The following is a 23,185-nucleotide window of genomic DNA, read 5'->3' as shown; positions in this document are numbered from 1 at the left end:
AAATAAAAGAAAGAAAAAAGAAGAAGAAAGAAAAAAGAAGAAAGAAAGAAAGAAAGAAAGAAAGAAAGAAAGAAAGAAAGAAAGAAAGAAAGAAAGAAAGCGTAAATATAAATTACTATGTGTTCCTAAAACATTTATGGTCATCTCCCATTGAAGAGCTATAACGGCGTTGCTCACAGCCCACCCCACCGCGGTGGTCTAGTGGTTATGCTGCATCACTGCATGCTGACCCGGAGGTCGCGGGATCGAGTCCCCGCCGCGACAGCCGATTTCAATGGAGGCAAAATGCCAGAGGCCTGTTTGCTTATATTTAGGTGCACGTTAACGAACACCAGGTGGTCTAAATTGCCAGAGCCCTCCGCTACGGCGTCTCTCACAATTCATATCGCGGTTTTGGGACTTAAAACCCCAACGATTAATTACGTCGTTCGCATTCGAGGACTTTCAAAACCTTCGCACTGATAGCGAACAAGCAATTGCACAATAATTTTGGAACAAGAATGCGCAGACGTGGCGCGTGTAAGACGCCGTGTGTCATGTCGTACATTCTTTTTGAGCCATGGCAGCAAAGGTGTAGACAGTGGGGTACATAAGTTACGCATCCAAAAGGTGCGATAAAAGCGTTTGTTGTTCCTTTGAAGTAAAGGCTACATTCTGAATAAAATTTCGGAGAAAAAACGCGCTGGCCTAAATATTTGTCGAAAACTAAATGATCTGGTCAAAACTACAGTTGTCGCCGCTAACAAATTCCGAGTCTCAGAATGTTTTATTCGTGCATTTCCACGACTTCTCGCTCACTGAAGTTTACCTAAATGCGAGGGCTATTTTATTTCGTCAGCATTTAAAGAATTCGGGCACCTACATTTGAAATAATGACAATGAAAGTTATGGCGCATTTGCGACAACATCTGAGGTGTATATGCATTGCTGCCTGTTAACAACATGTAGAAGACTGGATTCCAAGAGAAGGTAAACGCGCGAGGGGGAGACAGAAAGTTAGGTGGGAAGATGTGATTAAGTAGTTTGCAGGTATAACGGTGCAACAGCATGCGCAGGACCGGGTTGATTGGCGGAACATGGGAGATGCCTTTGTCCTGCAGTGGACGTAGTGAGGCTGATGACGATGACGATGATGATTACTAACGCGAAAGTGCCATTTTATACAACGTTTCTCTTGTAAGCAGTCCAATTGCTCGCAAGCAAGAGTGGTCGCTGTGGTTACTGCCGCAACCATCGTAATTAACGCATTCTCTCCCTGGTTATAGTCTGTCCTGGTTAACATTTCTATGCTGTTCTTCCAATTTTTTTTTTGGTCACTTACGCCTGTGCCTTTTTTGTATTCGTGTCCTTCCTTGATATACCTTGCAGAGCACGATAAAAAAAAAAGCCGCACATTTATGCAAACAATCTCTAAAGATAAGAGGCACGAGCAGCGATAATGTGCCAAATCAATCCGCAATCCGCAAAGAAAAAAAAAAGTTGTGAAAGAGAGGAAGCCAGTGAGCGAGACAAACCGAGTTGTTAGGCTTGGCGGGTGTACGCGTGATTAGCGGTATACGCGGGCACCAAATCTCGCTTTCGCCCTGATTACCTGATTAGCAGGCGCGAGAAGCCCCCAAAGGAAGAGCCGCCAACTCCCGTTTCGGCGAAGCTGGTCGCTGTTTCTCCACATGTAGGCCTAATGGAGGAGCCGAGTAGATTACTAAAACACCGGACGAGGTTCGATTAGAATCTGCACCCTATTAAGAGCTGTGAACTGGTGGCCTCGTTTCCGCGGCTGATAGAAACGATGGGTTGCTATTTTTCCCAAGCGTGAACAAGGTTAGTAAACTGTGCAAGCTTTTTACCGAAATGATGGCAGAGAAGCGCTGCGCGCTCATTGAAGTCATGCCGGAACTTCTGGCGACGAACTCGAGATATGACCGCCTGAAGTAACGCCACAGCATCAAGTTAAAAAGGGTGGGCGCATGAAATGTATTCAGATGTCTACGCCAGTTTTGTTGCAGTTTCTTTTTTTTTGGTGTGAATGTTCGTGAAGCCCAGCCAAGAAATATTTCAGCAAAAAAATTGACGCGAGCCTAATAGTCGACTTAGGTTTGACCCTTGAGTCTTCCATACATAGACGCACGCTTCTCCGAAAATTCTCAATGTTACTGAAAAAAAATAAATGAAAATATCCGGCAAGATGGTAAGAAAAACCAGAGTCACAGCGAAAGCTGAAAGAGCGGCCTTTCCAGAGCCCGTTCGAAACTCTCTCGGGGAAACTAATACAAGTATACATGCAAGGTATCTACTGCGCCACAAATCATAATTTTTGTGAAGTGGGGAAGCACCCATTATGGCACTCTTCATCTTTCTGCGCATAAGCGAGGTACCAAGCTACACATCTGTGAGGCATTACGTGCACTTTTTGATGCTGCATCATGGCTGAAGACGATGAAGAATTACGGTTGAGCCGTTTGTAGTGGGTAGGAAGCTTTAAACCACACACTCGTTGCGCACTTAGCATTGCGTGACGCCTGGTTGTTATGTCACTCTTCTGCCACGCTATATTACACATGTTAACGCGACTCCTTGCCCGACATGACGCCTGTGTAGGGTATTTTTGCAAAAGGGTTTCAAGCTTCAGCGTGGCGCTGTGGTAGAATACTCGACCGTCACGCAGAGGGCCCGGGTTCAAGTCTCGTGCGATCCGGGATATTGTGTTGTCATTTATTTTAACACGATAGTGTTTTATGCCGGGCTCCACCAAGACTTTAGTGACGTATTTCCGTCACGGAAATGACGTCGATAAAATGTACACGATCAGATGGCAAAGAAAAAAAAGTTCCGTCAAAGGGCCTCGAACCCACGACCGCTCGGTCCGCAACAACAGAAGGCGGGTGCGCTATCCACTGCGCCACGGTCACAGACTCTAGAGGCTTTACAAACGCGCCTTTTATATCTACCACAATCCCGGTCGGCGGGGTGGTGTTGCCCTCTGGAAGCGGCAAAGTAAAGGAATTGATCATTACTGTGGCCTCCGCGATTAGTGCCTGCAGCGCGTTACACGTTCGTCCCATTCAGCGCGTTTTCAATAGAAGTGCAATTTTGTCAATGCGTTAACACACCGCGAGGTGGCGACCTTAACCCAAGCGTCGTAAAGCGTCGTAAAAGCGTTGGCCTCGCTCATAGCATCGCGCTAATCAAACCGAAAATAGCTCTGCGACGCGCGCCTGCCTCACCTGGCTGTAACACCGCGTTCCTCGCATACGCGCTCGCCCCGAGAAAAATTGCGGCCAGGCTACCGAGGTGGCACGACGCGCTTTGCGTTTCCCTCTAGTGCGGCCGTGGTGTTCAATCACATTTTAACATGCCGCAGGATGGCGCATAAGTTCTGCGTCTAATATGCGACGCTTTTCTGGCTATCACACCTAGTTCTCTAATTACGCTTTCACCGTTAATTACTACAACTACCGCAAGGGTTTGTTTAATCATTTAACATGGACGTTAGCCGTCGGGATAGAGATGTACCACCAATCATCAAAGTTGGTGCATTCACGTTAAACGGTGCTATAGCTGCCAGACATCAATATACATTGTGCAAACTCTCTTATGTCAATGTATAGTAAACATTCAGTTACTTCTAGAAGGGCACGTTTTGCTTTCGTGTTATTCCGATTCCTATGACGGAGGGATCAACCATGTTTTTTTTTTCTTATTTCGCGCGATATTGGTTACGGACACCGGCGGCGGCGTCCGTAACCAATACCGTTGCGATCTATACTGATGCACAATACCGTTGTGATTTATACTACCACACTGCCGCTGAGATCTGATAACAGCTTTCTCTGTAAAAATTGGAAATGACCTTAATGCTTCACTTAGGTGTCTGATAGTGGCACTGGCACCTCAGCGTTCGTGCGCCCTGGTGTACCCCTTGGGTTGACTTTGCGCATAGAGTTTCTTACAATAATACCTAGAGGGGAATCTGGCGCTAGTGTCTACGCGAGCTCCTTGAGCGGCGCTTCAACCACCATAGGAATGATGGGAAGTACAGGCTTCGGATTTGCTTCGGATGGATTAGGTTCTTGAGATTCACAACGCTTGTTTGCCGAGTGTAAAACAAAGTGATATGAAGTTATTTCGAATTAAAACTCGCTTCATTCTTTTGTACGTAATACTTATTGCAAAAGTTTGCGTGACCGTGAGATGGAACTGAAACCTGGACAAATTCAACCACCAGGGTATGCATTGCTCTGCAATTGTGTTCTAGATTTGGCATTACCAAATAATGAATTATATTTTTACAACACTTGAAAACAAACACGCTTGTTTTTCCCTCGAAAGTACGCATTGTCTATTTATGGAAATAACAGTACTGTATTGAGTGAGAAACACTTAACGTGCCGTCTGCTACGACGCCAGGTGCGTCTGTCCAAGTGGCCTGCCCCATAGAGTTTCCTACAATACTTACTAGAGGGAACTCTGGCGCTAGTGTCTATGGGAGCTGCAACGCATGACGCTTCAGCCAGCATGGGAATGATGGGTAGTACACAAATTTGTCTAAACTTCGTACTTTCGGCTCCGTTTGGCTCCGCGTCGCCTGCATCCGCTTGTCGCAAAACGAAGTTCAGCAAAAGTCAGCAGTTTCACTACGCCACTTTAACTTCTTTAGGCTCAGCGATTCAAATCTGGTCGCGAAGTTCACAACGATCCATTCTTTTATCCGAAAGAAAACCAAATCATAGCAATAAACAAAACCACAAGTACGTTTGGAGCCGCAAGTACGAAGACTAGGCAAATTTGTGTACTACCCATCATTCCCATGGTAGCTGAACGATCGCAGCGCCAGAGTCCCCTCTAGTTAATTTTAGGAAACTCTATGGCCTGCCCCCAACGCATCGCTCGTTTTGTTGTGAAGTCAAGTCAGAGGAGCGTGACGGTGCGTCTACTTAGCTTCGCCGTCGTTTTGCAGCTGATTTGAACGAGTTTTGGCAAGACGCGCTTATCACAAAACGTGCACTCTATGCACTTTCCTGCACTGGCATGGGACGCTACATCTATGCGCAGCGGTGAGTGCACAACGCTTTGCTAAAACTGTCAAATACAACCTGTAAAGCTGAAACGTCGCAGCAAACCAATAGATCTAGCGGTCTTCAGCCTCTTTGAACAACAAAGGCACTGCTTGAGTGCTTTGCAACGCACCCCACTGCCCACGCCTCGCAAAGAACGAAACCGAAACTGTAGAAAAATATCCGTAGGCAGTTCGCTAGATGACGCTATGCAATCCGAAGCCTGTACTTCCCATCATTCCCATGGTGGCTGAACGATCGCAGCGCCAGTTTCCTCTCTAGGTTATTGTATGAAACTCTATGACTTTGCGTTTCATTTCACTTCCGAAGCAGGTCTCAGAGGCCACGTAAAAAGAAGCGCGTACTTGAGATCTACTCCGCCAGCTGCCGCAACAATCCCAGCTGCTCACAAGAAAAGCGTCAGCTCTTTCAATGAATTCATTTAATCAATTTTAATTATTTATACTAAGAGTTAATTGGTCCTCATTTTAAGTAAACTTATGCTCCGATAGCATATGTATCCAATATAATTCTTGAATCAGAACCATCGATTTCGTAGCAGCCCTATTTTTTTACAGGACTTTTTCTGAATATTCGGAAAACCGGAAGTAAGGGATGGACCAGAAGTGCGTGCAACAGAAACAGGAGTCTTACTCGGTGCTCGTGCCACCAATAAATAAATCTGAGATGGCAGCGAGACGCCGCGCGATAATGCGGGGAGGGCTGACCGAAGTGGCCGCCAGAAGCAAATCGACGACTGGGCCATTTGGCGGCGAATAGACGAACTTAAAGCGGCACTACACACACTCGTCCAAGAATCTTTCGTCTGTTTGGTTTATTTCCGGCAAGACCGGGCCGCTTTATAGACACCTACCTTCGAATAGTGTGGCTAGATCGTATCTCCCATACCCCCTCTCACATCACCGTCGTTTGCACCATTCCCATCTTTGCCCGGCAGAAGACTCGTCTGGCGGCGAGCTTCCTTTGGATCGCCACACATGAACACGCTCCGGATTCTTCGATTTTCCTCTCGCGTACTTTTACTCAACTTGCTCCACTGTGCTTTCTCGCTGCTATGCCATAGGATCGCCTTTGGCCGCCGCTGCAGATTCAAAACGCGGAAGCAGCTGAAAAGAATCCACCACTGAGAAACCACTCGGATCTATCAAAACACGGCAGGCGAGGATGTATAATACGGCGCCATCGGGGGTGTGCTTTGGCGCCGACAGCTGCGTTCTCTCGGATAAGACTGTTGTTATTTCTTGCTTCCTTCGACGTTTGGAAGTCTAGTGCAGTATATACGGTCGCTACAGCCACCTCCAAAACGTAGAAAAACATCGCGACAACCCCGGCGTCCTTTCTTGGCCATTGCGTTTCGCTTTCTGTTTTCTTTTTACTTCAACTTCTGCTGAACTTCTTTTTCCTCGTACTTCCGTTTCTTTATTTTATTTATTTTTTCTAGCCTCCACCCTCAGCATTCCCAATGACTTTCAGGACTGTATGATCAATACCTGAACGAACTTAAGAAAGATATGTACGTGTGCGTGCGTGTGTGTTGTTCGGGAAAACGGAGCAGATACTGGATACTGTGTGAAATGAGGCACTCAAGAGACCCGTAGGCAGAAATAATTTCTTTTCTACGACTCACATTTTAAAAACAGTCAGTTTATTTACCTACAACACTTACAATCATAGGCGTGCGCACAAGGAGGGGGGGAGGGGGGGGCGCCCTTCCTAATAACCGAAGAGGGGGGGGGGGGGGCGCAAAATCTGCCTCGTACATTGACTTGCAAGGGGGGGGCGGGGGGCGCTGCGATGAACCTTCGCCCCCTTATGGGGAACCCTGCGTACGCCTATACTTATAATCTCGCATTGTAACTGTGCGAGTGCTTGTACACTGTCCACAGTCTTATTGACGAATGTTTTTTTTTTCCCCATGACATATATGTGAAAACACTGTAGCGGTCGTTGTTGTCAGTGTAAAGTGCTTCATATGGAAGAAAAAATTCACGGGAAAGCAAACTTACAGTGATGAACATCGTGCGTACACGTGCGTTCGCACGTCCTTGTTTTGTATAAGCCAATGTTCTGACAAACGATTGCGATAAGCCAATAAGCCAACGTGCTGGTAAGGAAGCTTGTCTTTTGTCATGCGAAGAAAAAAATCGCAGTCAATACATTGATTCCAGACAGAAGCGCACCTCGTTTGCCCGATGTTAATCACAGGCGCGATGTGTTGCACTTCTCAAATGAATGATCTGCCGTTTCTATTTCACTGCAATACCGAGGGCACAAGCGCTTTCACTGCTCTATAGTACCAGTTTACCAGCCCACAATAGAAACTTAAGGTGTGTTCATACTCTGGTCAGCACTGGAGACAACTACGTTGATAGTTATAAAAGGAGGGCTTTGAACCCGAGCTAGCTCAACGAAAGAGCTCGTCTATAAGACGTATGTGCAGCATGACGCCCCCCTCGTGCTGACAATAGAAAGCTAATAGAAACCCATATTAACACTATTTTAATACGAAAATACTTTAACACGTACCTCCAAGAACTTATCGAGGTCATTTCTTCCACACGAAAAAACTCCTCACCGACGTCATCACCGTCTCGGAAATGACGCGCACGCCAGTTCTTTGGCATCCGAACGAGATGAATCCTAATTCACTTCCGGCTTCCACTTCTGTTCCCGTTATAACCAAAGTAAAGAACGCGTATCAGACAAGTTCGATCTGAAGTGACATTCGACCGCGTGGACATCTTACCTCGTTGCGTAACGCGGGCGCAAGATGCCCAGGAAGACAATAGAGTCGTGCGTGTCGAAGTATTACGTAGAATACGAAGACCCGATGGAAATTCGCTGCATGCAGATTCCGAACGGATCTTGCTGGATCGGATGCCATTTTTTGCAACACACACTGTGCAAATTTATGCACTCGTACGTTTCAACGTCCAACAAACCTGACAGCTTTCTTATGAACACACGTTTCACGTTCATAGGGTGGCCGGTTCCTGCGAAAGAGGAATCAACTATATTCTTTTCTCTCCCTCTTTCGGGCACGAAGCCATGAAAAACGCGACCAAGCTTACATTGAGCATGTAAGAAAGCGTGACCACGTTTTCTTACGAGCAGACGAGCTTCCTGTCGAGTTTCCTTGCCTTCTGCTCAGCCGCCATCTTGTTTGTACAACACTGCACAGACTGCATAGTTCTCGGCTTCGATGCCTTCGTGAAGCTGTCTTTGTTTTGTGCTTGTTTACGAGCTTCGTCAGAAATGTATCAAGGCTCACGGTGTCCGCTTAGCCGTCTATTTAGCCGTCTATGCGGCGAATGTTGGAAGACAGCCTAACTGTCTGTCGAAAGTGACAAAGAGAAGGAATAGAAGTAGGAAGAGAGGCAACCCGCAACTTTCGATATGGAGAAGGAGAAAGACGCCCAGCCACTCGTTTCCATTGGCCGAGAGATGAGCGTGCGTGTTTCTGGCAAGAGAAACGAGGGTCATTCCCGAAACGCAGGAAAACGGAACCCTGTAGCGTCAGGCGGTACGTGGCAGGAGCATCGGGAATCCGTCTTGCCTCGACCACAGGTCGCAGCCCTTAATCCCCTTCGCTCGGAGAGACGTCGACCCCGTCTCAGCGGGGGGGGGGGGGCTCGAACAAGAGTCGGGAAAGTTGACTTGGTGTATAGTGGAGGAGCTCGGCGCCCAGCTTTACCCGGAGTGGACGTGGCTCGAATGTGGGCGCTCGAACTTCCTTGCACTGGGCAACGAATATTTTTGCAGTGTCGCGTGGGAAGCATTACGTGTCGGAAGCCTCCTCGTAGCACACCTGCGGCGGTGATGTGGTAAAGCGTCCGCCGCCACTGCATGAGGTATTGGGTTCAATTACCAGGGCCGTCGGGTATCTTACCAGTTGTTCTGCTGGGGACAGAGATATCCCGATCCCGCGCTTGGTTGCCCTAGAAGGTGGCCGTTCCGCTCTCTTCCAGTTTTCACTTAAGTTTGTCTTCATTTTTGTTTCTGAGCTTTTGTCACGAATGCAAGAGTGCTAAGCATTACTCATAACAAAACAAAATAACAGGCTTTTGGCGATCTTCTGTGAGCTTCTAAACTGTATTTTTCGCTTCGGCACTTTTTCTTCTGTCCTTTCCAGCCTTTCATGCATTCTCCCTGATTCTCGTTGAATCTATACCGCGGTCATAACTTGTGTGATATAGGTTCACTTTCCACGTAACCTAACGGCGCTACGCTCTTCCTCTATGCTTCTTGACGGCTTTCTCTTTGACTTCTACATATTTCGCCACTGTTGCTACCCATTCTAGCAGGCACGTGCAAGTCCGACAGCGGGCACCGCCATTCGTGCCCAAAACTATGCACGACTCCTTACAAACGCGCGGGACGTCGGGCACCTTTTTCTAGCGTGTCGACAACCGCTGTGTTGGGGGCTGCGACCGCATTAACGCCCATTTAGCGGCAAGCAAAAAAAAAAAAAAAAACTATAGCACAGCTGTAAGCCAGCGACAGTTTTTCGGGTGGCCACCGAAGTACTACGTGATGCGACCGTCGTCCTCTGCCTACCGCGCAACACCGTCTCCGGCGTAGCGCATGCGAGCGAGTCATCCGAGCCACGCATCGCTAAGACGACTCCGAAAGTGCGGGGGGACGTACGAATGGATATGTGATGAGCAACGTGATGTTCCTATGAATTGGCGTCAGGGAATGCGACACAGAAGGAAGCTACAGGGTACGAAGAGAGATTGGGAAAGGGCGGAGACACTGTAGGGATCGCCAGGAAACGAGGCTAAGATGCATTGCAGCGGTTCTTTTGCGATCTGTCTGGTCGGCCTGCGACGTGTCCCGCTTTGTATACCTTCCCGCTGCGTGATTCCTTGATGCGCCAAGCGTTTCCTCGTCTCTTGTATCGGTCGCGTTGACGCTTCCTCCGGTAGGAAGCACAGCCGTCTCTAATGTCCCCGCGCCCTGAACACGTCCTGCTGCGGCGTGCGAGGTGAGCAAGTGGCTGAGAGGAAGCGGATAACACCGCGCCGTTGGCCCTGAATCGCGGTCCTGTAGCGGACGTGAGGCAGCGACAACCGCCCGTTAATGCGCGCCTTGGCCCGTGAACGGCCAGGAAAGGAACAAGCGCCATAAATGTCCCAGATCGAAGCTTCGGCGTATTGCCCGTTGCAAAGAAGGGACGAGTGAGGGGGACGCGTACAGTTCGCGGTCTCGAATCCCATATTTTCTTTCTTATGATCTCGTTATGAACGCGGATAGAAAAGAACTGAGGAGTTATGCTGCTGCAGGCACGGACTTTGAGGTCGCCGCCTAGAGGGCGTGACGTCGTAAATACTTAGTGCAACGATTCGCGCTTCTCGAGTAACAGCACGTTTGCGTGCGAAAAAAATATATGACGTGAATGAAGGAAAAACACAATTAAGCATCAGCTGGATGTTCTTGTGGCAAGTGCATCGAATGAATGGTTGGTGGGGGAGGGGGGGGGGACATCTTTTTGCTTCTTCATTGCTACCCACGAGTTGAAAGCGAGAGAAAGAGAGAAAAAGAGGCTTGTGGAAAAGGAAGTAAAACACAAGAGTTTAAGCTAACCACAAGCATTAGGCAAGGTTCACTGTGTCATTAGCCGGATACTCAAGCCTGTCGGCTTCAGGTACCTTATGGATAAGTACTGCAGTAGAATTGGGCAAGGTCTACATCCTAAGGAGGCATTCGCAGATACGTCAGAATATCGCGAACTTTGATTCTATTTGCACCGTAATTCACTGCTTCACGCATCGAAGCACAGTGGGCAACTTTCTTGGTCGCATGAAGGAAACAAAGAAAGAGAGATTTCCGACATCGAAGAGCTTCATATGCTACGTCAAGAAAAGATAAGAAGAACAAGGCATTTCTAGAAATGGCCTCGTGGGTTTCTACCAAACACAGTCGTAAAGAAGATATACGACGATATTTTTTTTTCGGTTTCGCCACGTGATCGGTCTGGTGCACACGGTTTTTTCTTCTTATAAGCCTCTCCTTTACGCAACCGCCTCCTGTCAACGATAAATCATGCTGAAGAAACGCGCGTATCTACGCAGAAACGACAGAGCTGAAGGCGAGAGAAAAATATATCATTTATGTAGAAGCCCAGAAGGCGAAGGGTTGTTCGCGAAATAATAAAAAAAAAACTTCCATGCCACCCGTTCGACGCACGAAGCTACAAAGAAATTGATATGGATTTCTCAAAAAGAATGCTTCCCAGATAACTTCGTCCCAGTTTGGAATTCGAACCCGGGACCAACGCCTATCCAAGGCGGTCCCTCTACCCTTATAAACTAAAAAAAAGCAGCCTCTGGTTTCTAACTTCTCAGTGTACTGAAGTTCCTGTAAAATAAGTAAGATTTACCATTCGGTTGACCCGACGTGAGCGCTCTAAGCAGTTAACTTATTGGGGACATCCGTTAACCTTTATTAATGCCAGTACTACGCGCATCTCAGATTATGATATGTTATAAATGATCTACATTCACAAGTTGCATGGTAGGTGTCATTGCAAAACTGCGGTGAGCTGGGCCCACCATTGTGCAGTTTGTTGATCCGGTGGTGTACCATCGGATATCCCCGAAGTGTATTATGGCAAAGGCGCAGTCGTCGCAGCTTAAAACGCTTTACGCCGAGGTTCCTCCTCGTATATAATACCATCTTCGATATCTAATTCATATCCACTACTCCCTTCTAATAATATTTTCCCTACTCTAACCAATCAGCATCGCTTATCGCAACACTTGGAAAACGCACACTGGCTTCCCTGCGTTGTTGTAATGTTACATAGCTTACGAAAATTTTACGAAAATAACTACGCGAGACAATTTCCTGCGTGAAGAAAGAGGTGGAAGGCCTAGAGTTGCTTTCATAGGCAACGCACTAGACTTGCGTGTGTAGTCTGAAAGAATGTAACGTACGCAGCGATATTGAACAGCTTCCAAAATGTCAAAACTGGTGTTAACGGCTGGATCCAACGCATAACATGGAGCGTGCTCAAGCTTCGCGCGAGTCTTGAGTGTGACGGTAAAACGTGTTATGGTTTCTTCTTTCTTTCCCCGTAAATTCCCGAGAAAAAAAAAAGAAAGGCTGCAGCTAATACGCGCAGTACTGCGTTACTGTTTTTCTGTTGGCTGCTCCATAATAGATCAGGCGGGCGCCCACATCTACAACGAATGTCCCTTACACTAACAGCCCCGGTCTTCTCTTTAGCCGATGACAAACTCGCAGTGCCGTGACGGCACGACTTGATAGCAACAGTAAAAACGAGTGGTGCATTAAGCATCCCCTGAGTCGACAACGACGCATTATGCGCTACGACGAAAGCGGCTTAAGAAAGTACAGAAGGGCAACAAAGGTAAACGGAAAGTCAAGCAAACAAATTGTGTCGGGTGCTTCCATCAGAAGATTACTAATACGCTATCCAGCCCATCACAACGCGGCGCTCACAACTTTAACCGTTAATGCCTTCAACGTGAACGCGGAGGTATGTGACACGTAGGACGGAAGAGAGAAAGAGAGAGCGGGGATGGGAGGGAGGGAGAGGCATTAGTCACTCCCGCGGAGGCGACGTACTTCTATGCTGAGTAATTAAACGCTCGCGAAGCCTGTTTTGCATTCCACAGATTAGCACATTCCTCTCCCACACACGGAGGGCTTTTGTATGTTTCTATTACTGCAGACTCACTTTTTTTAGTCAAAACTGTTTTCTCTCTGCCTTTTCTATACTCCACGTGGAAAGCGGCAAATACTCGGAGCTCGTAGTGTATTTAGAAAGGCACGCGGTCGTGGGGAGTGGACGATTTTTCAGTGTCAAAGCATCCTCCCGTAACATCCGTTTTTTTTTGTTGTTGTTATTGTAATCCTTGCTCAAGTACACGTTTCTGAGAAAGAGAAACAGTTGCAAGGGCAGGCAGTCAAACCGCCCGAAGAGAGTCACCGTTAGCGGGAGTTCCTAGATCGCCGCTGTCTGCGTGTTCGGTCTCGCGTGATGTTGAATAAAAGAAAAAGCATAACACTCACACCGTTTCGTACTTTTTGTCTCAACAATAAATTTTTGGCGCAACAAGAACCGTCAGTACTTAAGCTGACCTTAAAAATCACTCAAATCACAGCGGAAACACGAATTACGGTTGCCATTTTTTTTTCGCTATATATAGCGTAAACAACGCCGAGAATAGACGTGCCATTACGTAATATATGCGCAGGTCATTCTCCGACCCCTGCTCTAAAAGTCAGGAACACTACCTACAACTTAAATTTCTCAGGGGCACCCAGGAAGCGCTTAGAGAGAGAAAGCCTCTACATAAATACAGAGCCCCGTGATACGAAAAAAGAACACACACACAGACACACTCACAAAGTAGCGGCCCATTGCTACGATGGTGTGTAGGGTTCGATGATGGTCCCCACGCGGTCCATGCCGGAAAGCGTTCGCCGAGATCGGCGCTGGCCGTTCCGAATGACAACACGGTATACGAGGAGCGTCGAAGCGTGTAATCAAAACAAACGCTCCGACCGGCTATCGGTGACAGCGCGAGTAGCAGCCGCGTCTTGCCTTTGCTCGTCGTCTTGCCTCCCTCCCTCCCTTCCATACACGCTCGGTCTCCGCTCCGTCTCCGCTCAGCGGAGGGTACGCAAAAAAAAAGCAAAGAAATAAAAACACCGACGTTGTCGCGTCGCTTTCTCCTTCTTTGTGTGTGTCTACGAGTGTGTCCACGCGTGTGATGTTTGTATATGTGCTCACTCGTGCTTATGTGTGTTTATTCTTGTGTGTGTGAGCGCATGCGTTATGTGCAGCAATGGTTGTTCGCCGGAGTCAATCTGGGTGCCCCCTCCCTCTCTTCTCGCTCTCTGGCCGGCTATTGAGCAGCCGAGTGCGAAAGTGCGTGGAGTCAGAACCGAGGTTCGCGGAACGAGATGTGATGCGTCGTACCCCGGGCTAAGTGGAAACGCTGTGTACTTGCAAATGGCTGCTTTATTTTTGTTTGTTTGTTTTTGTTATTAATAATATGTTTTTTTTTCTCTTCTTCGACGCCTTCGTTGCTTTTGATGCACTCGAGCGAACTTGTGGCTGGCATACTGCGGAATGGCACGGGGCATAAGACGATCCCCGCGGGTCTACTTGAGTGATACGGTCTGTCAACACGACCACGGCCGAGCTGTGCTCTTCGACGGACGGCCGGACGAGCGAATCTGTAAGCGTATGAGCCCTCTAGTTAGCAAAATAAATAAATAAATAAATAAATAAATAAATAAATAAATAAATAAATAAATAAATAAATAAATAAATAAATAAATAAATAGACTACTCGCTGATTCACCAAGTAAACACAAGCCGTAGAAAAGGTGCGCTAGAACGGGACCGTCAACCCAGACAGAGCCACATCGATCGCATTAGAACATACAGGCACTGGTGTTATGTTATACAGTGTTATGGCTATTTTGTGCACTGTCAACCGAGATATTAAATATCAAAGGTATGAATAAAGCAAAGCCGAACGACGAATTAAAAGGTCTCGACAGGCTGTCGTTGGCAGGAGCATTCCCATTCTTCATCCCGGCGCCATTTTTTCCCCAAACAGCTATAGCTCTGTGCAGCGGTATCCCCACCAGCTCGCCTCGCGGTTGTGCGTCGCCGCAGATGGTAGCGTGGTGCCGACTAATGGTGAGCCCACTTCAAGATGGGAGGAACGGTGGTGGAGTGCCGGTGAAGAGCTGACTCTCGGGGTGGATGCGACAGCTAAGTGTGTGATGGGCGGAGCGCGCAAGTCTCCAGGGTCTCGAATGCAATGGACCTGGAGAGAGCAATCCTGTGTAAGCTCAAACATGGTACTCAAAGAGATGCCTCCCCCCTTAACGCCATCGACTGACAAAGAAATGCCTTGGAGAAGCTGTAGCTTTACTAATGCTTCTTTCTTTTTGAAACGAAACTTGTTCTGAGTTACGGATTTCGCTGGTGGCGTTGTCGTACGCGAAAAGCTTGGCGCCGGCCGGGTAAAGAAATTCGGCCCTCGAAGGTGAGCCGGTCGCATGCGTATTTGTATGCGCCGTTTTCAATTAATTGATGCTCTCTCGATCGTGGGTTTGCTGGCGATCAACCGTTTCTGATATGGCGATCTGATCTTTTAACGAAGTACCTTGCCATTTCGCGTTGCCACATTTCATTGTTGCCTAGTTATGAACGCACGAACACACGTTCCGTCGCCGGAACGTGAGTAAGTAGGCACGATGCCAACTGCGTAGGCGCGCCCTCATGCCACGCCCGCAACCAATCAGAGACCTTTCGCTTCTGCCGGGGAAAGAAAGAATATATCATATCGTGGTTTTGGGACGTTAAAGCCCAGATATTATTATTATTATTATTATTACTATTGGGGTCCCATGTAATGACATATTTTCGAGATTACAAATATCCCGCATAATAACCGATAGAGTTCAAGCAAAAAAAAGAAAAATCTGAGGCATTAGCCTATACCTCTGCGTCTCGGAGCTACGAATCAGAACAAAAGTGTTGAAAAGGTTTGTGAGGGATCACAAGCACAGTATGATACGTGTCCTGAGCACGCATCGAGTATATTTATTGATTGACCATAACCATGACTGATATGATGTTTAATAATTTCGACCAATTTACACCAACACAAGGTAACTAACCGACCTTCGCATTAAAGAATCTCCATGTCTGTCCTTACTTTGCACCTTCGTTTCTTGATTTATTCGGCTGTTGCGTAAACGGACGAAAAAAAAAGAGAGAAAGAAACATTACAAGAGCATTTACACCCTACATACAAACAAATTAAGACAAACTCACCTCTCCAGCAAAGGAACGCTGAGTACAAAGGCCTGCGACCTAAATGCCTTTCAACTGCTTCTTAAATGACTTCACAGGCCAGCTCACTTAGAAATATACGGTGTAAGCGACACAAAATAGGAAGCGAGAAAAATAAAGTACTAAAATGTGTGAGGTTGAACTTTAAGCAGATTATATAACCACCGACAGCGCGTTGCGAAGGAAAGGGTCTACAGCGCATGCGTGGGCGGACGGTTGACGCAGTAATCGACTCTAATGAAAAGGGTGCCGCACTCTAATTCAGGTGTCCCACGAGTGGCATATACAAGGTAGGCGGACGAAAAAAAGAAAAAAAAAACGAACTGTGCTGTTGGCTCACTTAGCCGGTTTTATATGCAGAGAAGCACCGAAGAAAGGGCGGGAAGGGAAGGGTGGCACAGAAAGGAACTTCGTGGCGCTGGAAAACGGCTAGTGGAAGAAAAGGAAGCTTTAAGGACGCAGCACGCAGACTTACAGAGAGCGCGGCCTCTTGTGGAGAGGTTGGGAAGCGCTGGGGCGCTGACGCTTCGCGCTGGCGTGAGCCGGAGGATATAGCGTCGCAGCCGCCCAACTTCAGTTAATTTATGCGCGCGGCACCTGTGACGAGCCGCGTCAGCAACGGAGGGAGCTCCCCAGCCTCCCCGGGCTTTTCTCCCAGTCCATCGCACTTTCATGGAGGCTAATGAGGTGTCTTCCCTGAAAATGCCATGATTTCGCCAGCGCTTCGTTTCTTGCTCAGTGCTTCTTGTTTTTTTTTTCTTTTTCTTTCTTCAGCCGTATTTCACGAAGACTTAAGCACAGCGTTGCTCTGATGAAACTGAACTGGTGCTTGCATATGCAGCGCTTTTTCGATCTCATTGTCGCGTACCCCACTTGATCGTCGCCACATACACCCCACTTTATTTCTCGTGTTACCCTACTACGCGGTCATTTATGAGTATTATGCATGTCAAGAGAGGTAACGAGAGATTCAAAAGTTAATGCGTCCACACTTTATCAAGTTCTGTAACTACTGGCCAGGAATACCGACCAAATGCCAATAGACTATGCTGCACTGCAAACGTTCGAATGTTTTCAGTAAAGTTATTAAATGCTGCATGTGCGTGTGAAACGGCAGGTACTTTAGTATAAGGATTTTTACTTGATTGCTTGTGAAATTAGCATGACAAGATTGCGAAATGTGCGTCAGCAAAAAAACGGTACTTATCATTTCTCTTGGTAGTTTAATATCGAATATTGAAAGGCAACAGGTTCTCATCGTTTTATAAGGCCAAACGTCAAGGGTAATTTGACAAATCTTGATTTATTGCTTCATTCTTGCAGCGCAGCAATCCTATCAAAAACTTGGATGACGCTTGAGCTTCGCCTCAAGAGTAGAACGCGATAGCTTAATCAGGCGCCGTGCTCATCGCCTCCTCAATTGCTAGCCGGGCTTCGGTTCTCGGTGCATGCCTCAACCATGCCGTAAGGAAACGAACGACTGTGCACATAACATTGGCCGTTTCAAAGTATCATAGAATGCTTACTGGAAGTGCAGTTGTTAAGTGCCCATTACGCCATAATTATTTCTTTTGCGAATCAGCGATGGGACCACTACGCGTCCGTAAGGCAACACGTGAGCCTACGAAGCCGCTCACTTTGTTGGTGCCTTTGCAGTTGATCGTAATTAAATATGTCTGAGCGCTTTGTAATGGGTGGGCCTTTAGAACATCCATTCGTTGCGCGAATCACGCGTTTTGATGCCTGGCGCGATTCTACGCAACTGCCACGCAATGCTACATGCGTTAAGGAGACCCCTTCCACTACATGACATTCATATAGTGTTTTTTCCGAAATAGTTTCAAGAAATAGCGTGGCTCTGTGGTAGAACACCTGCTTGCCACGCAGACGGTCTGGGTTCAATTCCCACTCGAACCCGCATATTTTTATTTTATTTGCATCTTTCTCGATTTATTCGGTCACGCACAAGATGACGATTTTTCGCTCACAACCAATGGCGCCGTCACCGACGCCGACACCGGAAGTTATGCGAAACGAGCTGTTTAACGCTATCGCGTTAAAGTGGCGACTTTGCTTTACGTAGTAAGACTTTAATATATACTCTCACTTTAAGAGCATTAAGAAGGTACACGGCTTAAGAATAGTTTCTGGACATTCAAGGTTTTGTTTCATCACCACCTTCATCCTCATCTTCAATAGCTTCTCTCTCCTCTTTTTTCCACCCTCTCCCCTTTATTAACGTTGAGTATTAGAAAGGAATAAGGCGCCAACGAGACAAGCACAAAATTTTGTGTGGACATTTCAATTGTGTGAATACTTGTGTTTTGTGTTGAGTGTGCAGAATATTCTACTGAAGATCTTGAACTGAGTGCGTGAGTGCTGTGATATGTACCGTTGTATAGCCTTTCGCTCATTTTCTACTTCGCGACGACAGCCATCATGCAAGAGAAGAGTAGCAGCTGGCGCCACGCATTGGCACCTTATATACATTTAATACAAAGAAAAAACTGACAAGGAGAGGGGCCTGTCTGTGTCATTTCTTGTGTTTGTCTCGTTGGCACCTTATTCCTTCTGTTAACATGCTCAAACTAGCCCAACAAAAAGTCCTGCTGAGTAGTAGGCCGGAAAATTGATTCAGGCCGACCTCTCAGCTATTCTGTCATAATAAATCTCTCTCTCTCTCCCTTTGGCTTAAGAATTGACGCCTTTTCATAATGTTGGGAATATACCAAGGTGATGTGCTGTACATTCTCCCGATAAGCTTATCTTTTGCGGCATCCAGTACACCTTGTACGTAAGCAGGACAACAAAGTAAGCTGCAAGGCGTCACGTCAATACGGTCCGACGAGCGTATTCTTGAATTCCGCTGTTGCTGTCACAAGTGAGAGTGAAATGAAAGGGAGAGAAGGAAGGCAGGCGGCCGCCGTATAGGCAGTCGCAGCATAGCGCAGGTTTCTCTTTTCAAGTTTATTAACAAGATCGCAAAATAAAATGCATATATGAAGTTGCAAAATTTTCAGAAGGAGGACCAAAAGTAAAAACTGTGAGAGGGCTTCCTATGAGAATCAGACAAGGCAACCTTAGTAAGCAACGGAATAGACTGCTTGTACAGGTTTGGATTGACTACACATATAAAAACGTAATAAAATTTAAAAATAAACATATAGAAGAATATCAATGAAGACAACGCAGAAACTGAATAATGGACTAATTAATGTGACGAAAGCAGGTATGTTTTTCAAAGGGCGACCTCAAGCGGTTTAATGTTAATATTTTAAAGTGAAGGTTAAGCGCGTTCCAAATTGAAATTCCAGTGAAACGGGCAGTTTCTTTACCATAATTCGTAGCAACTTTCGGTAGCAGGAAGTTATTTAGCAAACCTAACTGAATTCCTATTCTCGCCTAAATAGTGATGTTAGCCAAATACTCTCGTAGCGCCGTGCCGTGTTACGTAGACGAAGCGTAAGGCCTTTCCTTAGTCGCGTAAAAAAAAAAAAGTGCACGTCACCGTGGTTGTCCCCTGGGTGGATCAGTTTTCCGTGCAGAAAGCGTACGATGTTCCCCAATGAGCGGTCGCCTTCTTTCCCCTTCGCCCGCTCCTTTCACCTTCGCCTGCGGTACGATCGGCGGAATTTAAAAAAACGCCGCTTGACAGGCGAGGTTTTGTCTTTTCGTCACTGACAAATTGACGCTTCTATTGCTTAAGGAAAATAAAGTACTTTAGAAGAAAAGTCTTAACAGCTGCGCTAACGTAATTCTACTTATTTCATTACGAACTGGACGAAAGAACTTAGCTTAACGACGCCTTGCTCCAAGAGTTCACGGTTCGAAGAGCTGTTAACTAAAATCCTGGAAGATAAAAAAATGTTGGCGGAAGTAATTGCGAGGCAGTAGATTGCGGAAGGAGCTGCATAAGATGACAAACTTTATACTGCTATGCATGGAATCCCGTGAATTTAATCAGACATTCGAAGGCTCCGTCTTATTTATGAGCAAATTAATTTGCACGTCAACCCGATTAGTTAAATCACGTTCCTTCGTTCGGACACAAGCTGTACTAGCTAGGCGGACACTCAGAGCCAAATGTCAACTCCTGCGTTACGCCTTCATCTCGGCGCTATTCCGAGATTAGATTCCGTTCTTGGAAACATTGATTACCAGACACGACTACCACTGCACATTGTCCTTAGTGCGCTGCCAAGTGCCTCCATTTACAACGACGTACACACGACCAACGCCTATATTAAGTTTTTTTTTTTTCGCTTTGCATGGCAGAGTCGTCTCTGTAGATGGTTCGCTAATTTTTGTTTTTTTTAGGCGGTGACGACGACAACGTTAACGTTAACGTGAGACGGATTTCACCGATACAAACTTTAACTATTTTCTTAGTGAAAGTTATACGCAGCGCTAAATTTTGCGACCAGCACAATGAAAGGCATGGCAGGGTGGGCGCTGTACTCCACCTAACTTTATTGAAATAGACACTCGTTACACTCGACACCAAAGAGGAAACCGGCCATGCGCATTCAAGGCAGTAGACATGGCAGGACGGGTTCTGTACTCGCCAATTAGGCCCGCAACATGCTTTGTTAAACTTTAATTAGATTCCGGCTTTCAATTAAACATACAAAAGTGAGGATAGATGCGCATAATAATTTTATTTCCGCATTCTGTACCAGTAGTTATATTTATTTGATTAGTTATTGTGTTAAATATCTTTTGTAACTTTGTTAGAGCAGTAACTGTTGTCGATTCTTTAGGTCTGCAATTTATTGATCTATATACCATACGCCGGCCCCACAAATAGACAATAAAAAGAAAGAAAGAAAGAAAGAGAAGATGGGATACATATTATGTTATAATAATAATAATAATAATAATAATAATAATAATAATAATAATAATAATAATAATAATAATAATAATAATAATAATAATAATAATAATAATAACTTGCGGGGTTTTATATGCCAGAACAACGATATGATTATGGAGGGATCCGGATAATCTTGACCACCTGGTGTTCTTTAACGTGCACTAAATTCGCACAGTACACGGCCCTCTATAGCACTGAGACACCATGGAAAGGCGACCGCCGCGGCAGGTATCGAAACCGCCACTTTCAGGTCATCAGCCGAGCACCGTATAACCATTAGACCGCCGCAGCTGACAGGGAGACAGATTAGCAGAACGGGATAACACTCGATGATTATCATGTCGGCCGTGGTAACAATCAAATCACGCATATAGCAAATCTTGAATAAAGCAGAGTAGCGCTTCTGTTCGCATATCGACTTTTCGTCTAGCCAACAGCGCGTATGCGATTTCCTTTCTGGTTTCAACAACACAGGCTCATGGTGCCACTACGGGCTTCGTGCTGGGATACGTAGCGCGTGAGGAACGATGGCATCAAAGACAAAGCGGCAACGCCGCCCTCAGCCCACCAGCCGCGTCGAAAGCGCGAACGGGCGAATTAGGCGGACATGAAACGATGGTGGCGGAAAACAATTAGAGAGGTATACGCGATAGTCGCGACGCCTCCTCCTGTTTGCGGCATCGTAAGTCCTCTGGGGAAGAAATGTGCAAGCGAGTGGCGAATGCAAATACAGCCGTCGCAAGCTGTTGGTTTCTCACACTCTGCCCCTCTCTCTCTCTCCTCTTTTATTATCCTCTCCTTCACTCCTACAGGACAATAACTTTACCGAAAGGAGCGGAAAACTGCGAGCGATCATTTATTCAGTCTAACGCTAATTTGGATACATGGAGGCAAGGACGAATTTCCCCAGAGAGGCACTTAATCATCGAATTCGACTAAATCACGCTTTCGCACGTTCTTTTTTTTTACTTTCTTTTTTTGCGAGGACCCGGTAATTCGATTTTTCCCGTTTCGTCGCCTCCTAAAGTTTCCCTTCGCTTCCATCTACACAAGCCTTTGTTTTCGGTAGGATACCTTTTCAGTAATTGCAAAAAAAGAGAGAGTACAATGTAAAAAAAAAATGATTGAGGGAGAGTCGCGGCATGAGGTTCTAGAACGCCCTTAATGCGGAATAAAATTGTTAATATAACAGCTTGTACATCTTTACTTTTACATAGCGGTTCCGTCTGTTGGCTCCCGTCTTTACATTGAACTTCCACGCTCCAGAATGACTTCAGCACAACTCACGGCAATTCGGTGACATTCACAAGTACGGGGACTAAAACGGCTTCGAGACTCGAAGTGTAGGTTCTGTCGCAGACTCTCATCCACCATGCAGGCTCGGTGCCCTTGGTGGGTAGGTTTGAGGGTTGGATTCAAAGTATTTTGAGAGATTACAAGAGAGCAGAATGATAGACCTTCGCATTTACCGCGTTTCGCTAAAGAAAAAAACAACAACAGGAGGTTTTATTTAACTCCTGGCCCACTATGGAACGTTACGAGAAGACGTGTCATATCATCGTTTGGGACGCAGCAGCTATAATTGACAAAGGAAGATCCCCACTTACGCGCTTACTGCTAGAACCGTCCTGCCATACCGCATGTGATTAACGGCGTGCGGGAAAATCTATTTGGTGGTTGTCTGCGCTCAGTGCTCCACCTTTCTAACATGTAAGCAACGACCATGCATCTTGAATAGTTCTTGTGAACAAGGGTCCCGTAGGAATCTCGAAACGTCAAAATTTGATGTAATTGTTTTTCTGTTATTAGTTATAACTATTTTCTGCTAGACAATGTTTATCCCTGCTTCACTGCGGTACGCCTGCATGGAACAAATACGGATTCGAAAGTTGAAGATGACTTGCAGTTTAAAAGGACAAGTTTGCTCCCGATTGAGTGACGAAAAACTCTATTGATATGCTGGTAATCAGACGCACTCGTGGTATTGCCAGAAGCCAGCGCGCCGGTTCGGCAGATCAAGCGAAGTCCCTTCGCAGTGTCTGTCCTCGGGAAACAGTTGAGATCAAAGCGGTACAATGAGCGCAGGTCCTTTTGTAATAATGTCACGGTAGCAACTTGAAGGATCGTTTCACAATCGAATCTCGCATATGGATCTGTATTTAATTTTCAAGATTTTCTTTCTCCATCCATATGATGCAACTTGTGTCAAGAGCGCAACAAAAGAAAAAGAAAATCAATGGACGGAGATCCGTATCCGTCCATGACGTTCGCTGTTGAAGCAGTCGATCGCGCAATCGTGATACTCCTTACCGTCAATCTTCAGACCGCGGTTTCCCACAAAATTGAGCTATGGCGTGCTTGTTTCTGAGAGCACACGTAATACCG

The 23,185-nt window shown here is 46.4% G+C and overlaps 1 long non-coding RNA gene across 1 annotated transcript in view; it reads right to left on the bottom strand.

Annotated features, from left to right (window-relative positions):
• The window catches only part of LOC119383001 (uncharacterized), a 160,423-nt gene that overhangs the window by 114,392 nt on the left and 22,846 nt on the right, over positions 1-23,185 (bottom strand). Inside the window, exon 2 of the long non-coding RNA XR_005181593.2 lies at positions 19,433-19,615. This is a non-coding gene — a long non-coding RNA (uncharacterized LOC119383001). The remainder of the gene's footprint in view (positions 1-19,432; positions 19,616-23,185) is intronic.

This window comes from Rhipicephalus sanguineus, chromosome 2 (genome assembly GCF_013339695.2).
Source record: "Rhipicephalus sanguineus isolate Rsan-2018 chromosome 2, BIME_Rsan_1.4, whole genome shotgun sequence".
Taxonomy (NCBI): domain Eukaryota; kingdom Metazoa; phylum Arthropoda; class Arachnida; order Ixodida; family Ixodidae; genus Rhipicephalus; species Rhipicephalus sanguineus.
Note: the sequence above shows the minus strand (reverse complement) of the source record. Positions and strands in the feature narration are given on the sequence as shown.